We start from the raw sequence: 27,232 nt of genomic DNA on the forward strand, positions 1-27,232 counted from the left end.
GCTGTAGACTCAAGTATATGGCTGATGAGGTGCAACTCTTTCTGTTCCTCACCATATGGACAACAAGAGAGTGCCCCATGCTAGATTTGGTCACATGCAGAAGACAGCTCTTGAAGCTGAAGCAAAAGTCTAATGAGATTACTCTCCTAAGCTTATCAGTATATTGAAAAGAGATCTGCAGCCTAGTGCAGTCTCCTTGGTAGAAGGTGCATCTGCAGTACCAGCCACTTCAGTCCCCAGCTTCAGAGTGATCCTCAAGTTCTTCTGTAAGTGATTGTCAAGTTCATACGAAGTTCCCGTATATTTTTTACCTTCTTTCTAAGGTAGACTCCAAATGATGACTTGGTTTCATCTATTCATCTTTCACATTGACTTGAACTACAGAAATCCCATATACCTGGGTATAAAGCTGCTTGTGCGTATGGCAACAGGTAAAGAACACAACATCATGCTATCTCTGTTAAAACAAACAAACACCAATAACACCACCACCAAAACAGTCAAACTTGTCCTCATTGTCTACTGGCTTCCTGCACTGCTCATCTTTGAGGAAGTGGTTCTTTATCTTCAAAGTTTGAGCCTGAGTTATTTAAAGATTGACAACAATTCTGGAATGAAGATCCTTCAGTCCTCAGGTACAATGGGAGTTACCGCATTAGAGCTACAGCATCCAGGAGATGGACCTTTTTCAGAGCCTAGAACCAAAGAACTAAATGAAATTCTCTCCACAGATCTCTATCTCCTGCTGCATTGCAAGTCAGGTTTCTTTCATTGCTTGCTTTAAGGTAAAGACATAGCAACGTTTGTGTACTTTTGCACATAAATAAATGAAGAACACAAAGCTGCTGCACATGCTTCTGGCGGAGAGAGGAACAAACATGTGGTAGGTGCCAGCTGTGTTGTTGGCAGCACTACCACCAGGATGCTTAGAGTCTGTTGAACTGAGCGGTTTATAAAAATCCACACAAGACAGAATGGAAGGTATGAGAGAAAATATTGGGTGTGAACATGCCCTTGAGCTGGTAAATGTGACAACAGCAGCACCAGGGAAGGAAATGAGAATACACAGGGGACCTGGGAATGTGAAACAGATCTTCCTTCTGCAGAAATATCTACAGATGAGCCTTGAGTTGCTCTTCAGAGGGTTCCCCCCAGGCGGTCCATGTTCATAACTGCACTGGGCTGTGTCTGTAGGGATCTCTGTCCCGATTCTACCTCACTTCCCCCTCACACACCACTTGTCTTAGTGGTCCACGCCAGAACCTTCCTCAGCGGTGTTAAAACTCGAGAGACACCTCTGCTGCAGGCAGCGTTTGAAGTTGGTCCCAGTAACTTTTTGTTGCACTTCCACCGACACCCAGGGGAAGGCAGGTGGGGACTTTCTGTCGGATCTGAGAGGACCTCCCTCATGTCCTTCTCTCACCACAGATAACACCCTGTGCAGACCCCCGTCTCCTGCTACCAGAGCTCAGACGAGCTCACCCTCTGCGCTAGAAGCCACAGGGACCCCCTGGCAGTCGCCGGCTCGGGACCACCGAGCCGTTTAGCCACGGGTTTGCCATTTGCAGCAGCGGCCCGGGCGCCCGCGGGCGGGATTCGCCTCAGCCCGCCGGCTCACAGCTCCGCGCTGCCCCTGCCTACGCCAACCCTGAGGGGACGTTCAACCCCGGGCCCCTCAGGGCAGCGCGGGCAGGCGGTAGCTGCCCCCAGCCCCGGCGCAGCCCAACGCTGGCAGGGTGCAGGCGGGGGATGCCCCTGGCACCCACCCAAGGGGCTTCTGAGGGGCTCCCGTGGGATGGCGGCGGCCTCTCGCTCCCGAGCTCAGCCGGGCCGGCGCCGGGCGGCCCGAGGCGCGCTGGAGGCCCGGGCCGGCGCCGCTCCCTCCCCTCCTCCGCGGGGCTGGAGCCTCCCCTGGGCAGCGCCCCCAGCTCCTCCCCGCTCGGTAGCGCCGGTCCGAGCCCCTCCTCCCGTTTCCGCTGGCAGGAGCTGTAGCCGTGTCCTGCCGTTGCCTCCGCTGCTCGCCCGCCACTCGGCCCCATCCGGCCCGGCCCGGCCCAGGGACGCGCGGGTGAGACCCGGCGGCGGGGAGGGGCGGCCGCTTCCAGGCCCCGGGAGATGGCAGGAGCGGGGCGGCGGGGAAGGGGGGGGCCGGGGGGCGCCGGTCGCAGGGGCCGGGTGGTGGGCGCCGGCCTGGCGGTTGGAGGCGCTGGGGAGCGGCGGGGTCCCGGCGGGTGTGGTGGGGTGCAGGAGGGGGTAAGGCGTGTGTGGTGAAAACGGCAACCTCCCCCCCCAGTGTCTGAATAATTTTCGCGGAAACGGGAAAGTTATTTCGGAGGGACGAGGCGAGCCCACCGGTACGCGGTCCCGCTCTCCGCCGAGGAGCAGATGGCTTCGGCGGGGGATTTCTCCCCGCCACCGGGGAAAATACGCCGGTTGCAGCGCTAATAGTGCGGGAGGGGCTTCCTTTCTTCTCCCCTTGCGCACCCCTCGAGGCTGCCGCGGGGTGTGAGGCGCGGAGCCGAGCCTTGGGTGGGTGGGTGGGTGGGTGGGAGCGCGGAGAAGCCCCCGCGGGGGGCAGGAGGGGGGCTGCGGGCCGGGGGGCGACGGCGGAGCTGGGCTGACAGCTCTCCTCGGCAGCCGCCCGCGGAGGGGGTGCCGACAGTTCTTGCCTTCCCACTTCTTATGTAAAACTTGACTCCAGCTTTGCCTTTTCCTGTTCAAGCTTTTGGAAACTTTTCTTGCTGAATCTTGGATATCCGCCTGTCACCGTGCTCCTGAGGGGAGGTGGGAGCTCTGGGAGCGCTGCCTCTCTCGAAAAGGCTCCAGAGGTTTCTCATGGGCAGAGGAGGACCTGTGGTATGGGGATGCTGTGTTGGGGCAAAACTAGACTACAAGGATGAATAAAGCTGCATTTCTTTACTTAGTCCTTTTATCAGCTCTTTTGTTCTATGCTTTTACTCTGTATAGTTTTGTGGTTTGAACCACAGGGCTAGGAATGGGGCACCTGATTTTCCTACCTGACCGCACTGAACTTATTTTAAGACTTTGGGGTAAGTCACTCGAGATTTGACTGGGAAAAAGTTGGATATTGTCCAGAACAGCCGTGAGAGTCAAATCATGCAGTTTGTTTGTGCTGTTACTCCTAGATGGGCCTAAACTTTACCTGTGGATGCCAAAACTTAACATATTACTGTAGCAGAGTTCTTAGTAACAGGTGCTGCAGGTAGTTTTCATGGTTTATTTGTTAAGTTGATAGATAGATTAAATTCTTTATAGCCAGGGCATATAAATGGCAAAGGATAACAGACACTGAAGAAATGGATTCGTATGAGTTATATTGGTATAGAATACAGGGCCAAAGTTAGCACTCAATAATTTTAAAAATTTCAAAAGATAATTATCAATGTGATATGCGTGTGATTGATAACACCAAGGAAGAAAATCAGTCCTCATAGTTCTATGCCCTTTGCTTCCATTCTGCATTTTTTCTGACCTCCAAGAATGAAAAGTGATGGAGCTAATGTAGCTCCAATGCCTCCAGGTCTTTCCCTTTCATATTTTTTAGACCTGTGATGTTCAAATTGCAAATTCTACAGACAAGGTCTTTTCTATAATGAGGCTGTAGAACTTATGGCAAATTTGGTTTTGGGCATCTGCACTTTCTTTAAAACTAATTACCACGAGTAAAGCTGCATGAGAAGACCATGGGGTCAGAATATAACTAATGCAGCATCATTTGCATTATTCAGACAGAGCTCTGAGCTTAGAATGATCCTGTTCATCTCTCTGGAGGAGGGTAGAGGGTTAACTGGGAATGTCAGTGTTATCTTAGTTATTGTGGTTATTTTAACAGAGATAGCCATCAGAGATGCATATCCCACAGTCTTTGCTTTCCTTGCTATTTTAAGTTATTTTCTTCCAGAGCATGCCAAACCTCAGCCTGTCCATGAGGGCATTTCCAACACAATCTATTTTTAGTGTTTAACCCCTTCCTCCCCAAATACACAAAAAAATTGCAATAAAAGAGTGAAGTATGGGAACAGCACAAAATAAAATAGCAAACCAATATTGAGGCTGCAGCACTGGTCGGAGGAGTTACCTGCAGATTTGTGGCGTGTGAAACTAGCAAGTTTGCACTAGAGAATCCAAGACTTTGTCTCATGATTACTCTGAGAGCTGGTATGGAGTTGGTTGGGCCCTGATCAGAAGAGACTGTTTGTTTTAGAAGCAGTACGATAACATTCCTGTTGCACTTGGGTTTTACAATTGAAAACCCATCTCAGGTTTTCACTCTTGTCATGTTTCAGAATTGTGCTGTTTGCAAGTGACTGATGCCCTGCTGGTTTTCTACATTGCAAGAATGTCGCTACGTTTATTGATGCATATAAAAAGATGAGAATGCTTTAAAGAAGCTGGGCATGAGCCAGCAGTGTGCCCTGGAAGCAGAGGTGGTAGACAATACACAGGACTGTATTAGTAAGACTGCAGTCAGTATACCACGGGAAGCGATTATCTGTCTGTACTTAGCATTTGTTGGACAGAGTCTAGAATACTGCATCCACTTTTCTGCCCTCAGAGACAAGAAAGGTGTGGATAAGCTGGAGTTAGTCCAGTGGAGGGCCACTAGGTCCATTGGGGGCCAGAGCACGTGCCATGGAACAGCTGGTCCTTGGTATGGGATGGGGAGCTGGGAGCCAAGTGTGGTAACCCAGCTGGCAAGGCGGGTGCCCCACCAGCCAGGGCCACGTCCCGTGGTGCTGAGTTAGGCAGCCAGTGCTGAGCAAGAGTCTAGATCGTCAGGCAGGTTTGTGGTGATAAGGTAGGTCCGAGATCAAATTGAGACGTGAATCAGCGGGTTAGGATCAGGCCCAGTGGTGGTAATTAGGGTCAGACACGGTCCAGTTAGCACTGAGCACACCCATAGTGATGCAGTAGGTCTGAGGTCAAGTGAGGAAGTCCGACCATGGGACAGGGTCTGGATCAACAGGGTCCCTAGCCAGACACAGGCATGACTGGAGACAGGCACACCTACAACACAGCTTGGGCAGGGACTGAAGGCCAAAGACAGGGCTTAAATGGAGCCCCTGAGGCTGTGGGCAGGGTGTGGGTGTGGAGGTGAGGCTGATCAGGGCCTTCAAAGGCCTTTCAGTGCGCTTGGGGCCCTGGTACAGTATGAGGATCATATGCTGAGGGAACCAGGCTTGTTTTCTGCCTGGAGAAGAGACAGCTTTGATGGGACCTATAGTAACTTTCCAGTACTTAAGAGGAGGTTATCAAGAAAATGGAACTAGGCTCTTTGCATTGGTACATAGTGGTTGCATGAGGGACAACAAATATAACTTGAAACAAGAGGTTCAAGCCATGTGTAATGAAAATTTTTTCTGCTATGAGGACAGTCAAGTGTTGGAACAGGTTGCCCAGAGGGGTTGTGCAATGTCTGTCCTCACAGGTTTTGAAGACCAAAGTGGATAAAAGCCTGTTGTGACCTCATAGCTGACCCTGTCTAGAGTAGAGCAGGAGGGGAACCTCCTTGGGCCTGCTTCAACACAAATTACCTGATCCTAAGATCAAGGAGCAGTTTGGTCTGAGAAGGAAGGAGACGTGTAAAACTGTGGTAATACTTGTAAGTAGCACAGATGAAGAAATGGAGAAAGATTTTAGGATGCTGATGTGTTGCTAAGATACTTAGTAGAAGAATTTTAAAAAATGAAATTAAAAATTTTCCTCACCATGCTAAGGGTTTATGCTGGAAAGGTGTGTGTGTGGGCAGTGGGGCTGAAGATACTTTCTATTTGAAAACTTGCTTTCCATTAGTGATTCTTAATGTACAAAGTGCCTTTTTAGCATAACCACTTAAAGATGCTTTCTGGAATAGGTCAAGCCGTGTTCTTTCAAAATTCATGTAGGAAGTGTGATGACAATAAAACATGGTGCTGAGCTTGAGGAAAGACAGTGCATGATGAGGGAGGAGTTCTTATCTGAGGGTTACTTTCTTTGACCCTGTAGAAAATAGAATAAACATGTCAGGATCAGCAGAGCGTTTTCCCCTTTGTGGCATGGACCTTAGGGTTGAGTCAATCCTGGTAGGGCCAGCTTAGCAATACCCAGAGAATGTGAGTGGATCAGAAATAAGTCTTTGTCTTTTCCTCTCTACATGGCAGTGAAATTGTGGTAAAGTATGGATGTTCTGAGGAACTGCCTTCACTCAGTACAATGCATGCTAGAATTGCATTTTGTGAAGTGCTCATTGGGATACAAACTTTCGTATGTTTTGCACATGTGTAGCAAGATGCTCTATTGGAGACAGAAGAGCTATCACTAGTGCACTCTGTCCTTCATCTCTCCCGGTCTCCTAAAGCTGACTTCCAGAGACTGTTTCTGCTGCTCCTGGTAGCCACTCTCAGATAAAACTTGCATTGCTGAATGTCAGTGCTACGTTTCCTGGGGGGAAAAAAAAATATCAAATCAGTCTTGTGGGTTACTTTCTCTGGTTCAGTGACATACTTTTTGTGATGTGTTTGTAATGAAGCAGGACGTTCTCCAGTGAAAGATGTTGGATACTTTCCTCATTGCACAGGTGTTTCTGGGAAAGTTGTGCGTTTCTCTGAGTTGTCTATTGCCACAGTTAGACGGCACTGTGCTTAAACTGTCTTTCAACCCCTAACTCGCCTTTCCTTCTCAGCCTGCTTTTGAAAGCACGTCCTCTTCAGGCTCTATTAAACTGTTTCTTCTGATATGCCAGGCACTTGCATTCACTGCTGTCAAAAATAAACCTTGAGAGCTAGGGTTTGTAGAATAAGGCACAATCACTGGGCAGAGCCCAGCTGCTTTTGCTATGTTTGCAAGCATAGTATAACAGGAGGCATCTGACCTCCATGCTTCACACAGAAGAAAGAACAGATAGGAAGCATGGGATCCCCAGTAGGTAATGAACTTACATTTTGATGGCAGTGAGATGTATTATGCTGTTAAACGGCGTGTTGAGGAGGGGTGAAAAACTCCTGTTGTTGAAAAGCTTTTAAAATCGAGTATAAAACAAATAGGCGTGTTCTGGGGATAGCTCCGGGGAGATGAGGCAGACTAAATCATAAACATATGCTCCAGTAATTCTTTAAGTGGACAAAGATATTAATTAAGCTTAGCATTTCTTTGCAGTGATGTGAATATGATACTGTGATATTATTGTGATAACACTGAAATAGTAACATCAGTTTAAAAGATTTGAAGTTTGCATTAATAGGAAAATTTTTCTTAAGTTCTTTTGAAAGCATGCTTTTCCTTTTTCTGCCAGAGTTCTCCTTTCTAATGCAAACTCTGTCATGCTGTTCCAACGCCTGATATTTCTGAAGGTGGAAGTGACTAATAGCTAGGTTGTTTATTTCCATGATCCCTGGTACAAATGCAAAAGAGGAAGCAAACTGCATTAACTAGTGAAAAGCCAATTATATTTCTGAGGCTGAGTCACTGCATGTCTCTAGAATCAGCTGAACTGTGTTAACTGAGCTTTAGTTTCTACGCTGATATTGTTGCCTAAAGCTGCCTTTGCTGTGGATGGTCTTCACTGATTTACAATTACAAAGGACTGGTTTGTGTATACTCATAAGGATATGATGGAATATATCAACCTCATGCAGCCATAGGACCACAAGAGCTGTGTTATCCTTATGTGGCATGTCTGGGGAGGAGGCAAGGCTAGACTGAAGAAGGAGCTCAGGGAAGAGTAAGTGAAAATGCAGGAATCTTGAGGAGGCAGTAGGCTAAGGGCAAGGAAGTCTGCGACCCTCCCCTGGGAGGAAGGACTGAAAAGGAAGGATGAGGTGGTACACTGAACAGAGAGTTGAAGTGTCACACCCAGCAAGTTTGAAGGAGACTTAGCTTAGAATCTTGTGACTGTTCTAGGGAACAGGGATCGACTCAAACCCTAGAAAGCAGAGGGCTCTGTGAGCTCTCCTATATTTGGTGTCCTTCAGGTTCACTCCTAAAGTCATTCAACCTGAAGGACTGAGGGAGGCAGGGCTTGAAGTTGAAGGAATCCTGGGTTTAGGACACTGGTGGGAAGGACTCATAGGAAAGAAAATGTGACAAAGCTAGACGAGTAGTAATTTCTGATTGGTAGCTTTATCTGTATTCAGGGGTTGCACTGTTCTCTATAACCTCTAGGTAATCATTACTAATTTCCAAATGAATATGGCTATAGAGGGGCAAAGCCTGAGGGCCAGCTTTGCATACTCCAGTGTTACTAACCCAAGTTCCTAGTCTTTTGCAATTTGGTAGTGAATGCTGCCTCCTCAAGTGCCTTCTGGCAGCATGTTGACAAACACTTTTTATGGTGATTGCAGCCATACTCAAAACTCATGTTGAGCACAGGCAAGAGACTTTCTACTTAGATTTGCTCATTTCTAAATGATAAATAATTCAAGAATACTTTTGAAAGTGTATTTTCCTTTCTCTGTGTCTATTGCTGTTTTTTACCCATAGCTCTGCATACAGTTCAGTATGGTTCTGCCCAGGATCTTCAACTAGCTTTAGAAGAGTTCTTTGATTTCTCAAATATGTACTTATCCCAAAATCAGCTTTGCATTGCGTTTTATGTTAAGACTGTAACAGTACATGAATGAAGGTTGTTACTTTGCTTCACATGAAGAAAGTGCAGCTGAAGTTGTGAAGGATCGAAAGCAATGTTCTAAGAATGTCTAGAATGTTGTTCCCACTGGAGGACAGTGTGCAGAGTATTGTTTATATGTGTTTGTATACATCTGGACAAAATACCATCAGGGGAATGGGATAATGGCTCTGGCAATAGGAGAGACCTGTACTAACAAGCAGACGGGAGCATGTCTCCTTGTAAAATAAAAAACCTAAATGGCTAGCTTAAAAGCCTGTAAAGGAAAACTTCCAAATATAAATAAAGTGTTTCTTTTTCGTACAGCAGAGCATTTGGATCTCGCCAGTGCTGCTATGCTGTCTCACAAAGTTTTGCCAGGTAACAGTGGTTCTGAGTGTTAAAAAGGCTCTTGCTGATCTGTTTCCCAGCAATGGAGAAAGTGGCAGGACAGGCAAGACTTTTGCATTTCATAGCACCTGGGACACTATTGGTAGCAGAAGAGGCAGCTGTGGGGAGGATATAAATTGTGTAGACACCTATTACTGAGCTATTTGGTGCCATAAAAGATGAAGAGCAAGGGGGAGGAACTGCAACTCTGGAAAAATTGCCAGCTTATTCCCCTCACAACCACTCGGGACAGAAGATGGGCTGGATCCTACACTGTGAAGCTTCTGTTTCAGGTAAGTAACAGGGAAGACCCAGGGCAGTATTTCAGGTGAATGTGGTTGTAGATTAGGATAAGAAAGCCATGGTAAAAGTAATTGCTGGGACCAGTGATCTGTAGAGGGATATGAAAGAGAGGGAGAGACTTCATTGTGAACAGGAGCTTTTTGGAAGTGTTCTCTGTTTCAAATATAGAAGGCAAAGTGAAAATGACTGTGAAGTAGAGAAGGGATCTTCTAGGGAGAACCTAGAGGAGGAATTGAGAACAGACAGAGTCTTAAGTTCCCACACCCGTGTAGATTCATCTGCATTGCTTTCAGTTTTCCAAGTTCCATGTTATCCCACCGTTCCCTGGTGGGTGGTCACCACAAAATATCTCCCAAGAGTTATACAAGAAACTCTCTCCTTTTAAAAAATTAGAATTAAAAGTAATTTCTCAAGAAATCTTTTTTAAAGCAGTCAGTTTTCCCTGAAAAACACACCTTCATTAGGTTCTTTCTTATTTTTCCTTTTATGTTTTCCCTTTCTTACTCTACCAGTTGAAGTTTCCTACTCTCCAGGGACCCCCAAGCAATCTCTATTACGTCTTGCTTTCTTTTATGAAAGCAAAAAGTTCTGCTTGTGTCTCATCATAGATTGGCCTCCCCAGCTATGTAGTCTTCATCTTCAACTTTCCCTTCTCATTCTCTTTTCCATCAATTCCTCTTTGAAGAGCTGAGGAAGTTCATTCTGTGGTAAGAGAACCACACATTTTGTTTTGCTGTCTGTAGTCCATTTCTGCCTTGCTGTTTTTACATTAAACCACAACAAAGGAAACAAAACCAGTTCAAGTAATTTAGATATGCAACTGTTTTTTTCTGAACAGCTTTTTAAAGAGCTTTAAAGAGAAACGTTGCTTCATGCAGGAATCCCCACCTTTCTTCCTGCTTTAGCAAATGGTATTTCATGCCTCTGTTTTTCAAACTTGAAAGTCACATCTCAAAATCTTCTTAAGGCCCTTGTCTTTTCTGAAGATGCTAAGGCATCCCTCTCCTTTACTCTTAAGAGGCACTGAGAGGTTATCTTCTTTCCTCCATGTTGTTCTTAAGTCAGTAGAAGAAGATCGGTTTCTTCTTGCTGTTCCTTCAGGCTGTTTCTGCTTGGATCACTAGACAGCCCTGTTACTGTTTCAAAGATCTGAAAGTGGTTAGAGATGTAGATTTTAGTTTTATTAATAAAATTCACTCATCCCATGCTTCAGGTACAAAATATCTTTGCAGCAAACTCGAAACTGTCAGTGACAGCCAGAGTAGGTATTTACCTGGTGCTGATGGCATTTGTCCAAGGCATCCATTTACAAAAGCAAACAGATTTTGTTTGCCCTTGGGACATGATTTAAGGAACTGAAAGCCAAGTATGTTTTATTTTAGAAGAACAAGTGTAGTGATGTACCTAACAGTTATCAGGAGATAAGTGCCTACCAATCACAGAGCTTTCTAGAAGATAAAAGATTTTGCCTTTTAGGTTTTGCTAGCCCTCATGTTACAGGACTTCTGGTCTCCTGACCTCCTCTGCTGTCAACAGTGGATTGAACAGATTGCCTGGCTGTTGAGTACGGTTCCTCACTCATGTAGACAACATGGTGAAAGATGCAAGTTTCTGAAGGATTCACAGAATGTGTGTTCCTTGCGTCATCATTTGTTGCAACAACCTTGTACCTACCTGAGCCCAGTGGTGTATCTTGGAGGGAATGAACTGAGCTTCTCAGTGGCATCTGCCTGTGAATTTTCATCTCACCAGTTCTGGTCTGTCAGCAGATTCTTGTTTCTTTGAGTTTGTTATCAACATTTGACGTGGTCAACAGCAAGACCTCTTTAACAGTTTTCTTGCAAGTATTTGATTTTCCTTTCTTAATTTTACTGTATAGACCTGGCTTACATCAAGCCAAATAGCATACTTCTAATGTGGCTAGGACAACTACGTGGCACTAGATTACATGACTCAAAGGACTCTGCTCAGACCATTTCTGCCTTTGCTGAAGATCATGCTGTGTTCATAACAGGCCTGTATCAGTGGTGAATTAAGTTCATCTTTAAATGTAGTTGACAGCATACCATGTGTGGCGTCAGTTTGACTAACTAGCCAACATCTATGCAGTGGAACTTTGGGAAACTTGTATTACTTAATTCTTTATATTTTTATTTTTTGCTAAGCCACATTTGACTTCAGTATGATTACTTCAGTTGTTGAAATTGTTGTCTCTTGTGTCTCTAGGGAGCTAATTCGGTTGGTTGGTTGCCTGCATATGCTTGACATAGAGCCTGACATCAGCAATGAGCTTAGTGTTCGTATAGTATTTGTTCACTTTATGGAAGATGTAGAGAACTGATGTGCGTGATATGTTGAGGTGTCCACGTGCTCCAGCAGGAATAGTAAATAGACTGTGTGAACTGACATCAACAGGAGCTTCTCTTGGCAACAAAAGCAATGATTAATTTGAGGTAAATTAATTCTTAAAACTGGATGTGAAAAGATTGAAGGTGAAGGCAACTAATAGTTTACTATTCTGAAAGGGGCAGTAGTTAATTTTGAAAACACCATTCTTGAAATCAGGTTTTCGTGTCCAGCTTTAACAAATGCCTTATACTGGAAATCTGAAAACATTTAGAACTGTTGACTACTGTTCTGTCTCTGCTCCACGTGGTTGGAGGAAGTCCTGGTCTCACTCTTGTCAGTTTGCTACTTTTGTAGCCCCCTTCTAACCTTGGGGTAGTGCTGTTACAGCCCTGAAAGTACCAGTATGAATTGGAGAAAGTGGGGTGCTTTATGTTGTTTGGTTTTATGTGATTTTCATTCCAGCAGTGGTTTGTTGTACTAGAAGCAAAGATGGGACCATTCGGAAGGTGGGACTAGTGCAGCAGAGTTCAGCAGGAAAGGTCTTGCTTAATTTTTGTTCTTGCTGCTGTAAACAGGTTGTCAGGTGTCTTGGTGATGGTAGGGGACCTAAATGCAAAGGGGAAGGAGCATTGGATTTTTCTGACTAGTATTTCTGATTTGACACACAAGTTTTGCTTTTTCCCTTAATCTCTGTTTTCCCTTTAGTTTCTGTGAATCTGTTTTGATATTTTGCCTATTGCCATTATTAAAATTTGAATCCATATGATGCTGTAGAGACCAGTGTTTGCACTTAGTCTTTTTGTCAGTGCTGCTTGTATTGACATTAAGGGGAGACAAGTTGGGCCAGCACTGAGCCCTTATGAAATCCTCTTGTGATCTGTTATTTTCTTGCCACAAATGCTGAGATAGTCCAGAGTAATGTGGTTGTTGGTGGGGTTGTCTCCAAGTGCTGCTGTAGGTACCCAAGGAAGTGTAACAGAGGAGAACAGTAGTTCTCTTCATTATATTCAAATATTCTTCTTCCTCTGTTTTCTTACTTGTCTGTGACATTTGAAGGGAAAGGAAGCAGGGAAGAACCAAACAGGATTCCTATTGATTATACTTCCATTAGTCCATATAAGTTTTGTCCTTTTATGCAAGTGTAATTTTATAAACAGGCTTGGAATAATAGACATCTTGGAGGGAGCCACTGTTATACTTGTGTTTGGTGTCCTAGTGCAGCTTGGGGCCTATTGCTTTGGTTTTTTTTTTACATTCCCTACATTCTTCAGGGACTTAGCCTTGGCTAGGAAGTGAGTGGAAGATGTGGCACTGCCTACCTTTCATTGTGTTTCTGAGGTAGTAGAGGAAGCAGCCTCTGGTCCTTCAGGGGCAGGAAAGGTGGGAGCCACCTTTCTGCCTAATGTCCCGTGTTCTGCTAAAGGGTGCAAGGAGTGCAGGTTGGTATGTCCTGGCAATGGGAGCAGCAGAGAGATAATAGTCCACTCTTGCACTTGGCTTGCCAAGGACTGTTGCATACTTCTGTGCTGCTTGTGTAAAACTTGTAAAGTCAACTGCAGGCAAAGAACACCTACTGTTGTACATTTTGGGATGAGTGACGAGAGGTTATGGTCTGTGAAGGAAAAAAATCTCCTTCCAATTGGAAAAGGCAAAGAACATTTTAGGTGAGGCTAAGAAAAAGAAATGCTGAAGCTTTGCTTTACTCTTGTGTAACTCATCATTACAGGTGATGTGCCACACAATGACTCAGTCTTGGGGATATGGCAAAGATGCATTGACCTTGGGATACTGTTTATATAAGGGAGAACTGAGGAATATACCGAGAGGGATTTTTCAATGTCAAGGCAGTAGTTCTGTTGTCTAACTGCTGTGGAAAATTTCAACTGTAGGGCCTGTATGTTACTGAGAGAAAAAATTAGTAGTAAGATGTATTAATAAGAGGTGCACAACTAGCTTAAAATCTGTACATTTGCTATCGGACGTGGATAGCTTCTGGATATTTCTGTTGCAAGACAAAGAATGAAGAGATAGTTGGGGGGTGTTAGGCATTGATAAGGTAACATCTGTATTTGTAGTAGATGAGACAAAATTGTTACAGTATATAACATAAAGAACCTATGAAATTCCATGCTGTAGGATTTAAGACAGTTATAAAAAGCCTTGGCCTAGGCATAAAACGTCTCTTGTGAAAGGCTATTGTGTGTTTACATCTTGCAATGATTTTTTTGATTACTTTTTGCATATGTGCCATGTTCTGAATCATACCAAATGGTGCTCTGTTGATCCTGTGTTCTAGGAGAGCTGGGCTCTGCTCTTGGGTGATGGAGTACACTAGGGAAAAAATAGTTGGGTAATCTTGAAATGGTTGTTGTTTGTTCCATGAGTTTTCTTTCTGTTCATCCTTATGCCACTTGAAATAATTGCTGGATTGTGAGCTGTTTCATCTTTAAAATTTGATACTGCAGGAATTAATGTAACATTATCGGTAATGTTTAAACTGCCTTATGTTATGAAAGTGAGAATTCCCACAGCAGCCTTAACTCTGCCCCCAGAAGAGAAAGCACATCAAGTGAGTGTCTTAAATTACACCATTATGTAGCACTGGGCACTAGGATGTAGTGTTTGGCAAATATTTACATTTCAAATCTGGTCCAAGTCCATGGCAGTGTTGAAATATCATATGTTAATTATGCTAGTTGATCATATTACACTGGTAAATGGGCATAGGCTTGATTCCCAGATTGCTGATTTGTGAATCACATCATCAGGGAGGGAGTACAAAAGAATCCACATCCCTCAGAGAGAGAAGATAAATAGGGTATTTCAAAAATTTTTCTTGCATGCGTGGTAATATGGTGTTTTCTCCTCTTTCCAGTATGTTACTCAAATGTTTCACAGCAGATTGAGAAATTAGTATCCTGTCTCTAATGGAGGTCTAGAAATTACCTCACTTTCTTTACCTTGCTGATCAGTGTTAGCTATGGGATTTCAGATATCCTTTACTGTAATTCAAGGATTTTATTTTCAAAGGTGTCCATTTCTGCTAAGAAGATAGAACTTTGTCCTGCTGAGCAGAATGGAGAACGTGCTTTTTACTTTCTGTGAAGCATACTCATGCATATTAAAAAGCTTGCCAGACTTGAATTTCTAGTATCTGAACAATAAATTTGTTGTTAACATAAAATGATTGAATGCCTTGCTAGTGTGTGGTTTTAAAGTTGAGTGAAATACTCCTACTCATCACTCAAAATTAAATGCAGTGCATTGCAAAAGCTATTGTAGGAAACTTCTCAGTAGAGAAGTCAGACCTAAATTGATTAGCAGAGACGGTCTTCCAGTTGTATCTTAAAACCACCACTTACTGTGATTTTTTTTTTTTTTTTTTTTTTAATGTTCATAAAGCACTGTGAGCCCTAATTGTTTTCACTGTTGTGTAATGGTATCAAAAAGGGTGCGTGAGATGTTTTGTCATGGTATGTTTTTGTCAGGCAGCCATTTTAAGTAAGATGGACATTTTAACATCAGGGTGTATTGAATAATGGGTTTTAAATGTTTGAGGTGCTATGGTATGGGGGCAAGTTGGCACTATGCCTTACCCACATGGTGGACTGTGGGATCTTCTAGGGTGACCCTGATACTTCATTGGAGAAGGTCTCCTTTTCATTTGTCTAGTTTGTTTTGGACTGTGAGCAGGTTTATTGCTCCCGAATTCTTTGTACTGTGCCCAGCAGAGTGAGGCACAGAGAGAAAGGCGTGGGAAGTCCTGTACAAATATAGGCTGCAAAGTTTAATCCAGAATAAGATCAGACAAGTAAGGTGAGAAAGAGAAGTATGAGAAGAGATTTAGTTCATTTATTTGGCTGTCTTACAGAAATAACTTGATGACCCAGTTGTGTCAAAGGCGCATATTTATAAAATGTGTGTAATGTGCTGGGGTGTTCCACAGTCAGACCAACAGCTTGTTTGTGTCTGATTTGAGTGACTTCTTGGCATCAAGCTCTGTTCTTTGTGATACGAAGAGCTTGTCCAATTAAATGGATAATGTTAGATCAGGTCCTCAGGAACATTATTAGAAGTCCTGCTAAGGTAGCATGAGGAAGAGTTAAGTTCCTCTGGGCAGCAGCTTTGGGGTTGGCCTTTGTCCAGGTCAGGGTAGTTTCGTTTACAGGGGTCTTTGTTTTAAACTGGATTCTGAGGCCTCGAGGCAGAATTGTAAATGATCCTGTCGTGTAAGTTACTAAGTAATATGATCTAGCTAAGCTTTAATGTGCCATAAATGTAAATCTCCATGTGTGAGAGCACCCCACTGGCAAAAGATAAATTAGTTTTGGGGAAAGGAAGATGATTTGTCCCAGAAATACTGTTAAGAGTTAATTGCTGGCTCTTCTCCGGTTGCTTGAACCTGAAATATTTGCCCTTATCATGAATTAACTTGAGGTTCTCTTTGGTGCTACCACTGTCACCATGAAAACGTGTTTTCTTATTACTTCTGCTCCCTTGGAATATCAGATTTGTGGCCCTCTCCCACAGGTAGATTTTTATTTATTTTTTTTGATACAGACACAAATTTTCACTCGAGTCTTTAGTGACATGTGTAACCAAATCTCCTTATGAATGATAAGGTGAGGGCTGTCTCTTACTCATTTGTCATGTGAGAGAAGACATGGAGGAATATGATCACTGATGGAGCACCATATTCTGCTCTTCCTTAGCTTGTTGTCCCTATTGCTTGTCACCAAGATCCCGCAGAGCTGTGGTCCCCACCTACCTTCCATACAGTAGTTCTTGAGCATGGGTCCCTCTGAAAGCAACTGGGGGGTTCTTCTCTCTGGTCTGAGCTGGTCCATGGTTCCTGTTTTGTTGCATGCAGTGTACTGTGTGCATCTCTGTGATGAAATGGAAAGGCGTCATTTTGAATAGTGATGTTCATATGCTTACTTACTGGACAGCTGTGAACTAAATTCAGTTTCTTAAAGCAGTAGTTTTTTTTCTTTCTATTATCAGACAGAATGCATCTTCTACTGGAGGGTCTCTGTACAGTAAATTCAAACCCACTTTGAACTCTGATTTTTCAGCTGCCGTATTTAAATTTTTGACCCAGCTGTTCATGTCTGCTCTGTACATCATGCTCATGCTGCTCTGCTTCAGGGAGGCTGTGTATGGTTAGGTGTATTTGTCTTAAGGAACCAAGAAAATTAACTTATTAGAGTACCAAAACTTTCATTATCAGTGGATTCTTTCTTTTTATTCTTTTGCATAAAACTGTTGCCCTTATAAACCCTGAACAATTTTCTTCGGTGTAGGAGAGAAGTTAGGTCACGTATCTGTAGCTCCATGAGGATGTAGGTGGGAATTTCTGGAACTGCACTACTTTCCTTGCTGGTAGCCTTGATCTCCTCCCCATCACTTTCAAAGGGATACCTCTGTCACTTCAGCAGAAGCATTTGTAGTATCACAGAGGTTAGAGGTGGTGCTGAGGGGAAGACGTGAAGTTTTCCAGCCCTCTCTAGTGCCAGTATCAAATTGCTTCCTATTAATGTGTTTCCTGGCACTTTGGTTCAGTTACTGCAGATTTTTAGGCAGCTGAATGCCCCTCAGGCAGCTGGGTTTCCCCCAAGCAGAAGCACAAGTCTTTTCTTGATACACTCTGTACTTTTTTGTCTAGCATATCATTATGGACTGTAGAAGCCATTGCCAAGGTTTTTGCCAAGCCCATTGCTTGAGCTTTTGAAAAGAAGTTGGGGATATGTGTAGGTAACAAGAATAGCCATTAATCCTAGTTCTTTCCCTTCTATCAAGCTAATTAATCACTCTTCCCCTTTGTGTTCTTATCATTGATTGCAGTACTGGGAGGCTGTTAGCTTGTTCTCAACCCTGTGCTGTTCTCAACTAAACTATGCTACTCAGCTGTTTCGTCTTTCCCATCCTGCCAGTTCCTTCACTGCCTGCCTCTGTATTGCCCCCAGGCTGACATGGAGATTAATTAACCTAGTATGGTAGGTACATTTTCCTGGTTTAACGTCCTCACTCCAGGAATGTTTACAAAGGAAAATGGGGCAATTAGGAAACAAATGATCAGTTAGCTAGGATATGGTGTGCAACATCTGAGGACAGATAACACAGGGCAGTATTATTAATGGGAAAAGTATGGCATAAATGCACTATTGCTATATAGACCTCAGGATGTGAGGTGGAAAGCCTATTGTATTTCCTCTAATTTGCCCACAGTAGTGGGTTTCAGGGGCTCATGGAGAGATTCCCCAAAGTAACTCATCAGGAAACTTCTTTTTCTAAGTGGGCTGCATCAAGCAAATCCCAGACCCTTACCTGATTCAATTACTTGATTGAATTGTGAGTTGATAAAACCTATTTGGATTTTGATAAGGTATTCAGTAACAAAGCCAGGCAATAAAGTCAGATGGAAACTGAAAGACATACCAACTGACAAAAGCCTGTCACATGGACCAGAAAGGAAGTTAAGCAGCATTTTGAGCTGGCCTATTTGATGCTATGCAAGATGGATAAAAATTTGAACCCAAGGTTGCTAGCATTCGGTTTGCCTTTGTGTGCTTATTTTTATCTTCTGTTCCAAGGATGAGCGTTAAGTCAGGCTTGACTGTACAGTGCTAGGAGTGGTAAGAATCACGGGAGATGCTGTGGCCACGGAGAGTGAACCACGCGTGGCTAAGAACAGAAACGGAATTCAGTGCCTGTGAGTCTGAGCAGGACAGATGACACAGATTTGTGGGGAGCAGCTGCAAAAGCACAAACTCATCCTTACAGAAAAGTTAGTCTGAATTTGGGTAGAAAGTAAGCTTAAAGAACAGTTAGACTTTGCAGGGGCTCTGTCTCAGATACGAGTGTTTACACACGGAGTGTTGACACTGTAGTTATTTTGGATTGTTCTCAGTCTAAACAAGCTGAAGGGTGATGGACTTGTCACATAACATTGCTGAAAATAATAAGTATGTTAATACTGGGCAAAACTCAAATAATGTATATCTTTTTGTCATATTAATTTCTGTAATATTTTTAAAGTGTTTGTGCAATTTAAGTGAAAACAAAACTAGTTTCAGATGTCATTTTTTAAAAATGGTTTTGATTTTTGAAGTGGTTTGCTTTTTTATAAGCATACTTTTAAAAAGATAATGTCTAACAATTAGTTGATATTGTCTCCAGGGATTTAGTTTTAGCCTAAATAGTGTTTATGTATCTAATCTGTGTTTAAGTATTATATGGTTCTCTGACTGCATTTCCTACTTTTTTCTTATATGCCTTGTACGTATCAAAAAGAATATAGAGACAGTCGGGAAGAAGTTAGTGAAGGCTGCATATTGTGAGGTGTAGGTTTTGTTCACTATTTTGATGTTAATTTTTTAATGGTTGCTATACAATTTAAACTTAAAGCCTTATGAGCAGCTTTGCTTAAAATATGCATTGTTAAATCTGTTTTTTTTCTTGAGGCTTGTGATTCTAGGTTCTGTTCACCTGTTAGAAAGTAAAGATGTGCTAAGAGCTGCCTTCTGTATGGGAGACCTCACACAGAAAAGCTGTCAAGTGTGATCTTTGTCCACCCACACCTATGATACTTGGTGCTGTTTGGGTCATTCCAGAGACATGCAAGATGGGAAGAGGACTCCAGGAGTGAACTGAACATTGATATTTTGCAGTTTTAAATAAGAAAATTAGTACACTAGCAAAACTGGTATCCTTCCTTGTAATTTATTATTATAACCTTGTTACTTAATTTAAAAAAAGGAGAATTTGTGGAAAGCTGGTGAGTATGGCTGTATAAGAGTACTATTTTTTACCTTTGTTATTTACTGACATTTTTATATGTCTGGCTTTCAAACCTAATGGCTGAAATAAAAATCTTGGGGGTGACGTTGACCTTTGTTAAGATTTTTTTAGAAGTCACAAGTGTTTGGTCCTTTAGCCTTCAGTTGTCTTGGTTTTGTTTCTTTTTTTTTGCCGGGGGGGGGTGTGTGTGTGTGGTGTGTGTGGTGGTGGTGGTGTTTGGTTGGTTTGGTTTTTGTTTGGTTTTGGTTTTGGTTGTTTTTGCTTTAAAGCTGCCCGCAGTGTATCTTTTATTCATTGGTATGGTGCAGTATGCAATGAAGACTTAAGCTGGCAAAGAGCTGGTGCCAAGGAATGTACTTTTTTAATGTTTCCTGCTTTTGTATTTTCATGCGAGTGCTTCCTTTGATAGCAGCACAGAACAATACATAAACTAGACTCTACGTTGGGGTGTTTTTTTTTTAACAATTGTTACTTGTTCAGGAACAATGGTTTACAGTTGGCTAGTACCAGTCATCTACAACTGGTGGATGAGGGTGCAGTTGAGGGAATCCAGCCAAGCTCAGATAAATTCCTGTTTGTTAAAGCATCCAGAGCTACCCAATTTGAAATATATTAAATGAGGCCGATGAACCTGAGATGAGTGAGAAGATATTAGCAGTATGTGGAAAGAAACAAAGTTGTATGGGTGTGGAAATTTTCTCTTTTAGGGGAGGGTGTGTAAAGAGAGAGAAAAAGACTAATCTTCAACATTTTTATGGGTTAAAATACTGAAACTGTTTAGTGACTTTGTCCACTTTTTGTTCTATGCACTCTGTTCACAGAAAGTTGTAGATATATTTGTGTACCCATGTTTCAAAATAATATCTGTTAATTCACCTTATGCACTTTTATTTGCATTATCTTAATTCCATGCAGAACAAACATATGAAGTACTTAAAACTGAAAATATATTGTATTATTACACATACCATCCTATCTTTTAATTTGGTAGTCTTCCAGGATTCTTAAAAGAAAGCTTTTGATTGCTTTCTGTCACGGACAGGAAGGGGAGGTTCACTGAAGCTCAAATATGGGAAAAACAATGACAGAAAATTGTGTACTTCTTTTCATAGAGCGTATCATCATTATAGATTGTAGAAGTCGTCATCAAGGTTGATGATGGGGCTGTGAGTTTAGTGCATTTTAAAACAGTTTGGGGGTACAGTTAGGTAATGAATACCTACATGTAATACTCAAGAAATCCTACTTGGAGAGGGATATTAAATGTTTGGTTTCATCTCTTAAGTCTGTTCTCCACCTATTAAACTCAATTAGGGATTTTCAAGTGGGAACAATTTCTCTCTTTACTGACTGCTATGAGATTCTTGTCTCTTCCTGTGAGAGTATAGCACTCGGCATTTCAAGACTGCACATGATCTAGTATTTTCTTAAGTGAAGCACTGGCAGGCTGTGCGTCGTGGTGTGTCTGCTCTGATCTGACCACAGTGCCCACAAACTTCCTGTTAAGGGACCAGTGAACTTCTGGTACTGTAAGAACACGGCACATGAGTGCATCACCATGTGATGGGAAGGTTGTTGCATGTGGTTGGATGCATGTTTATTATTCAGCAAAAATGGAGGCATTTTCCTCCTGTTTCAGTAGCTTCTGTCGTGCAATGGGAGTGGCAGGAAAAAGAGAGAAAGGAAACAGGCTGCAGGCCCCTGGGGAATTACTCTGCCCACAGCTGTGGGACAGTCAACAAAGATGATGGGAAATGGCCTTTGGGTTAGATGAGTTGTTTTGTAAAAGTGGATGAATGCCAGACTAGATGCTGTACTAACTCAGAGGTTCCCAAAGGATGGTACATGTGCTGGTTGTGGTATCTGAACATAACCATGCAGCTATATATCATGCTGAGAATGTGCATGAAGCAGCAGCACTGCCATGAAAGTACGTAGCTGAACAAACTGATTTTGAAACTTCTGTACCTGATGAACTCTGGTCTCCTTACTTTAGAGACTTTGACATCCCTATGAAATATTTGTAAACATCATTCTCTGTTTTAAAACTTTATTTATCTTTTGTCCTCCTAAATATTTAACTGTGCTTCAGAGATCCAGCGTGCTTACTGTGGTGTAATGCCTACTGCTGACACTGGTGTGAACAGCACTGAATTTTTTGACAGATTTCACAAAACTGCTGAACAAAAGTAGCTGTGTAATGTGGGTGACTGTTTCTGTATGTGTAACTGAGAGTCATGGGAGCAACTCGAAGCCAAGTATTACATCAGACTGTGCATTCCAGGCAGTGATTTGGTTTGGCCATGCTGGGTTATTGCTACTTGCAGAGTTTATGTCAGCGAGTCTACTCATGATTGACATGAAGTTTTAATCTAGATTAATGACATTAAATGTGGGTCCCATCATTGACTGTTGTAGTCAGATACTTGACACTATTCTACAACTGGCAACCTTCATGCTAATGATGGCTCTTATGGAGGAGATCTGGTAAGGATAAGGCACTACAGAGGTGATAACACAGGCCAAGGGCGACCATCTGTGTCATGGAGACTTTCCAAAGACTTGATTAAAAGCTTGTGTCTGTATGACCTTATGCATCTTGGTACCCCTATCGGTATGTTTGCACTGAAGGGAGCATACGGAGGGAGTGGGGACAGTGATTTAAATTTTCTTGAAACAGATGCTGCTAACTAAGCACATAAGCTGTGGGTGAGCAGCCTAAACATTCCTCAATGCTCCAAACATATGCCAGCACTCCTTATGAATGCAGAACAGGAAACCCTGGTATAGGCATATGCCAGATGTTAGTGCCATTTCAAATACCATTTTAAAAGCATTTATAAAAGCAGTTTCTTCAGGGTGGTGAGCACCCAAAAATAAATAAATATGGATGTTTGTGATGTTACTGTCAGAAAGAGCGTTGAATCTGTGATACACCTGACTCCCTTGTGGTTAGGGTTATAAGGTGACATCACTTGCAGAATCACTGGAGGTTGGAAGGGACCTCCAGGGATCATCTAGCCCAGCTCCTACTCAAAGCAAGATCAATTCTGACTTCAGAGTAGGTTGCTCAGACTTTGTCCAGGTGAGTCTTGAAAATCTAGATGGTTGTAGATTCCACAACCTCTCGGACACCTGTTCCAGTACCTCAGAGTAGTGATTTTTTTATATCCTGTGGCAACTTCAATTTATTGTCTCTTGTTCTCCTGCTCTTTGTTCTCAGTAACCTCTTAGGCATTGAAAGTCCGCTACTATGTTCCCCCAAAACCTTCACAAGCTAAACAAGGCCAGTTTCCTCAGCCTTTCCTCACAGGTCCAGTGCTCCAGCTCCCTGTGGCGGGACTTGCTCAAATTTATCAACATCTTTCTTGTACTGGAGGCCCAAAACCAGATTTAGTACAGTGTTGAGTAAAGGAGAATAATTACTTCCATTATCTACTGTGTATGTTCCTGTGGATACAGTCCAGTAAGCTTTTAGCCTTCATTGCTATCACAGGGTAATTCTGACTCCTGTTTAGTCTAGTGTCCACTAGGACCCACAAATCCTTTTCAGCAGAAGTCCTTTCCTGATGGCCTGTTCCTCTGGCCTGTCTAGGTCCTTCAAAATGGTAGCCCTGCCCTGGAGCATATTGACTTCATTCCCTAGTTTGCTGTCATCTGCAAACTTTATGAGAGAGTACTGTGTCACCTTCTCCAGGTCACCGATAAAGATGTTAAACAGGACAAGCCTCAAGATAGACCCATGTGGTAGTACTCGTTGCTGGCCTCCAGCGTAAAGTATGCCTTCAACCACTTCAGCCCAACCTTCAGGCCAGCTTTTTACCTATGTAGTTGTGCACCCATCCAGACTGTAATGTAATAACTTGCATAACAAGAGCACTGTGAGAGACTGTTAAAAGACTTGCTGAGGTAAATGACATCCAGTACTCTCCCATTGTCCAGAAATCCAGTTGTTTCATCATATAAAGCAATCAAGTTGGTCAGGCATGATTTATCACTGGTAAATCTGTGTTGACTGTTCCCGCTCACCAGCAGCATCTGCATAAGCCCAGAAATGTGTCCCAAAAATACCTGCTTTATGCACCAGTACACACTGGGCTGAGCATCTGGAAAGCAGCTCTGCAGAGAAGGACCTTGAGGTCCTGGTGGACAACAAGCTGACCATGAGCCAGCAATGCACCCTCGCGGCAAAGGCGACAAACAGCTTTCAGGACTACATTAGGAAGAACATTTCCACCAGGTTGAGGAAGGTGGTCCTTCCTCTCTGCTCAGCACTGGTAAGCCACATCTAGAGTACTGTGTCCAGCTGTGGGCTCCTCAGCAAAAGAAAGGAGTGGACATATTGGAGCTAGTCCAGCAAAAGTCCACAAAAGTTATTAAGGGACTGGAGCATCTTTCATATGAGGAGAGGCTGTGAGAGCTGAGACCGTTCAGCCTGAAGAAGAGGTTCAGGTGGGAAAAATCTTACCAATGTGTATAATAAGCCAGACTCTTCTCAGTACTGCCCACTGACAGGACAAGAGGCAATGGACACAAATTAAAACATGAAATTCCATCTGAACATAATAAATTATTTTTTTTTTCCATTGTGAGCGTGGTCAAACACTGGAACAGGTTCCCCAGGGAGGTTGCGGAGTCTCCATCTTCAGAGATACTCAAAACCCAACTGGTCACAACCCTGGACAACCTGCTGTGTCTGACCCTGTGTGAGCAGGGGGCTGGACTCGATGATCTCAGGAGCCCCCTTCCAACCTCTATGATTCTGTGATTTGGCAGGTACCAAAGTGAGGTTGACCAGCCTGTAGTTGCCTGGATTGTACTTTTTCCCTTTTTGAGGACAGGTTAAACGTTTCCCTTTCTCCAGCTATGGGAGACCTACCGTGATCTCTGCAAGCTTTCAAACATGATATTGAGCAGTCTCACTATTATATTGACTGATTCTTTCAGCATCCTGTCTTGTCTCAGGGACCTCTATGGGTTAAGATTTTTTAAGAGATTCCTGACTCGATTCTCTTCTGCTACTGATAGTCCTTATACTCCCTGAACCCTCTCTATAGATGTAGGGGCCTGAGACCTTCCTTGTGAAGACTGAGGCAAGGAAGACATTAAGAACTTCAGCCTTATCTGTTTCTGCTGAAACTATATCATCTGCCCCTCCTCAGCAGGCCTATGTTTTCCTCATTTACTCTTTTGCTGCTAATGAAGCTTTTCTTGTTGCCCTTGATATCACTTGCCAGTTTCAAATTTAGGTAAGCTTTGGCTTTCCTAGCAGCACTTTACATGCCAGGTAGAGTTTCTGTATTCCTTCTCTGTAACCTGCCCTCGTTTCTATCTTCTGTGAATGTCCTGTTTGCATCGGAGCTCAGTCCTACGTTCCTCATTTAGCCAAGTCAGTATCCTACATGTATACTTATTTTCCTGAGTAGTAGAACAGACTTTTTTGCTTCCAGTAGCTTGCTATCAAAGACCTGCCAGACTTTCCTTCCTTCGTTTAAGAGCTAGAAGGTCACTTGCTCGAAACCAGTCTACAGACTTTCCTGAGATTGCAGGTCCGGACTAGATGTAATACAGGTTTTAATGATGTGACAGGCCTACTGGTAGACTATAGTAAATACAATCCCTATCTTGCAAAGACAGTACTACACATGTAATATCAGACACTGTGTTCAGAACATCCCCAGTTATTGCTGACTGAAGTAGTACACCTATGGTATCACATGGAAATATTACCTAAGTCCTGAAAGAGGAGTAGATGTGTTATTACAGTGTTACAACTGAGCTAATCACCCTTATTGCTCGGCAGGATTAATTAGATCAGGAACAGCACTGTCCTGATGTGATTACACTGTCACTGGTTCTGCAGCGAATTTGGTTAGTACTAGCTCAAAGTAAAAGCTCTGTATTGCATGCAGCAAACCCACCCATAAATAATGGATCTGCTGATTTCCATTGAACTATGTGCATTATGTCCAGTTTTAGGCTGAGCCCTGTCTCCTTCAGTAGCAACCCTGGCTAAATTTGATGTAGCAGTCCAAATGTGGTGGTGATTTTTATTCTTAATCATTACATCCTTGATCTGTGTTTTCCTATTTTAGCCCATTATATAGCTTATCTGTTAGAACATTTCTCTTCTGTCAGTACCTAATATTCTTAGGAGTCTTACTTTTTGGCCTATTAACTTTATTCTTTATTTTGTTATTTGTGCTCAGGATTTAATTTAATTTGCTGGTAAAGGACTTTATGCCCTTCAGAGAAAGTTTCCCTCTGAGCTTTCCTTTTTCTGCATGCTAGTTCAATTCAAGTTAAAATTCATATGTGGGGCCTCAGGAGGAAAAGAAGAATTTTCCAGCTATGTTTATATATAAACAGCTTATTTTAAATAATGTGAATTATAAAAGCCAGTAGTTCTTTACTTTTAATGTTTGCTTATCTTACAGCTTGGGCTATGGAAATAGGTGATTGATTCTTCACTCTTTTAAAATTCTAATAATTTCCTTCTCTAGCATCAAGCAGAACTTTTCCTGGGGCACTGTTTTCAGTTTTCATAGAAACATAGGGCTGAAGATGGGTAAAAAACTCCCATAATTTTACATAGCCAGCTGCTATGGGGCAAAATCACACCTTAAAAATAAGCTTTGAAGACCTTCATTTTAAAGACAAAATTGGACCACTGCTCCGTTAAAAATCTACTTTTTAAATTTTAGCTTTACAGTGATTATGAAGACACCATAATAATTAATTTCTTAAGTATCTTTCCAGTCGTCCTCTTGGCTAGCCTTTGCATTAATTTTAACACTAGAGGGCGGTAGAAACACTTCAGTTGTTTCAGAAAACCAACTTAAGGAGAACAGGTTTCATTTTTTGTTACCAGAAGAAAGGAGTTTTGCTAGCCACCTATTATACAGTGTTTATTTTTAGCCATTAATTTGCTTTATTTCTTTCAATTCTTTTAAAAACTAAATATCTAGTTTTTAATTTTCTAGCTTTCTTTGTGCTTTTATAGCTCTATCATGCAGTTAGAGTGGTCAGCAATCAAGGAGGGAGAATAGTTTCACATTTTAGTAGCTATGAATACATACTGCTTGTACTTCCTGTATGATTAGATGAGTGTTTTGAACCACCTTGTTTCAGAAACAAGGAGAGAGATGCCAGAGATGGGAATGTCTTTTCTGTTAATCTTTTCTGTTAATTTTTCTCAAGAAAATAAGTTTATTTTATAGCATTTCCAATTCATTTTGTAGTTTTTGTTAGTATGTAATATTAAATTCCAAAACCCTTGAGTAGTTCTTTTGTTATTCTATGCTTTGCTTTAAAGTCATCCTTTTTCCCTAGCAGAGCTTCAAAATGGCAACTCCTGTCCTTCCAGATGTTATTCTACCCTCTCAGCAATCAGAAAACATAATCCAATATGTTAGAAAGGAAAGGTGAAACAAGGTAAAATTGATTATTTTCAGAGATCACATGAAAACAGGTGTTCTTCTTGGTTTAAACCTAAAATTGGAACTATTACATTTTTTTATTAAGAGCTCCTTGTTCATTCATGCAGTCTCCTGATGGTCTTACCTGACTTCCTCTTTGTCGGGATGCATCGCTCCTGAGCTTGGAGGAGGAGATCCTTGATCAACAGCTTTCTTGGGCCCCTCTTCCCTCCAGGGCCTTATCCCATGCTACTCCTCCAAGCAGATCCCTGAAGAGGCCAAAGTCTGTTCTCCTGAAGTCCAGGATAGCGAGCTTGCTGTGTGCCCTCCTCGCCACCTTAAGGATCATGAACTCCACCATTTCATGGTC

General features: G+C 42.6%; 1 protein-coding gene across 1 annotated transcript in view; it reads left to right on the top strand.

The window, feature by feature from the left end:
- Positions 1–1,947: 1,947 nt before the first annotated feature.
- TSPAN9 (tetraspanin 9) overlaps positions 1,948–27,232 on the top strand; it is a 194,623-nt gene continuing 169,338 nt past the window's right edge. Inside the window, exon 1 of the mRNA XM_074825800.1 lies at positions 1,948–2,068. The gene's annotated coding sequence lies outside the window, so the exon portion shown is untranslated. The remainder of the gene's footprint in view (positions 2,069–27,232) is intronic.

Source organism: Strix aluco, chromosome 5 (assembly GCF_031877795.1).
Source record: "Strix aluco isolate bStrAlu1 chromosome 5, bStrAlu1.hap1, whole genome shotgun sequence".
Lineage (NCBI taxonomy): Eukaryota > Metazoa > Chordata > Aves > Strigiformes > Strigidae > Strix > Strix aluco.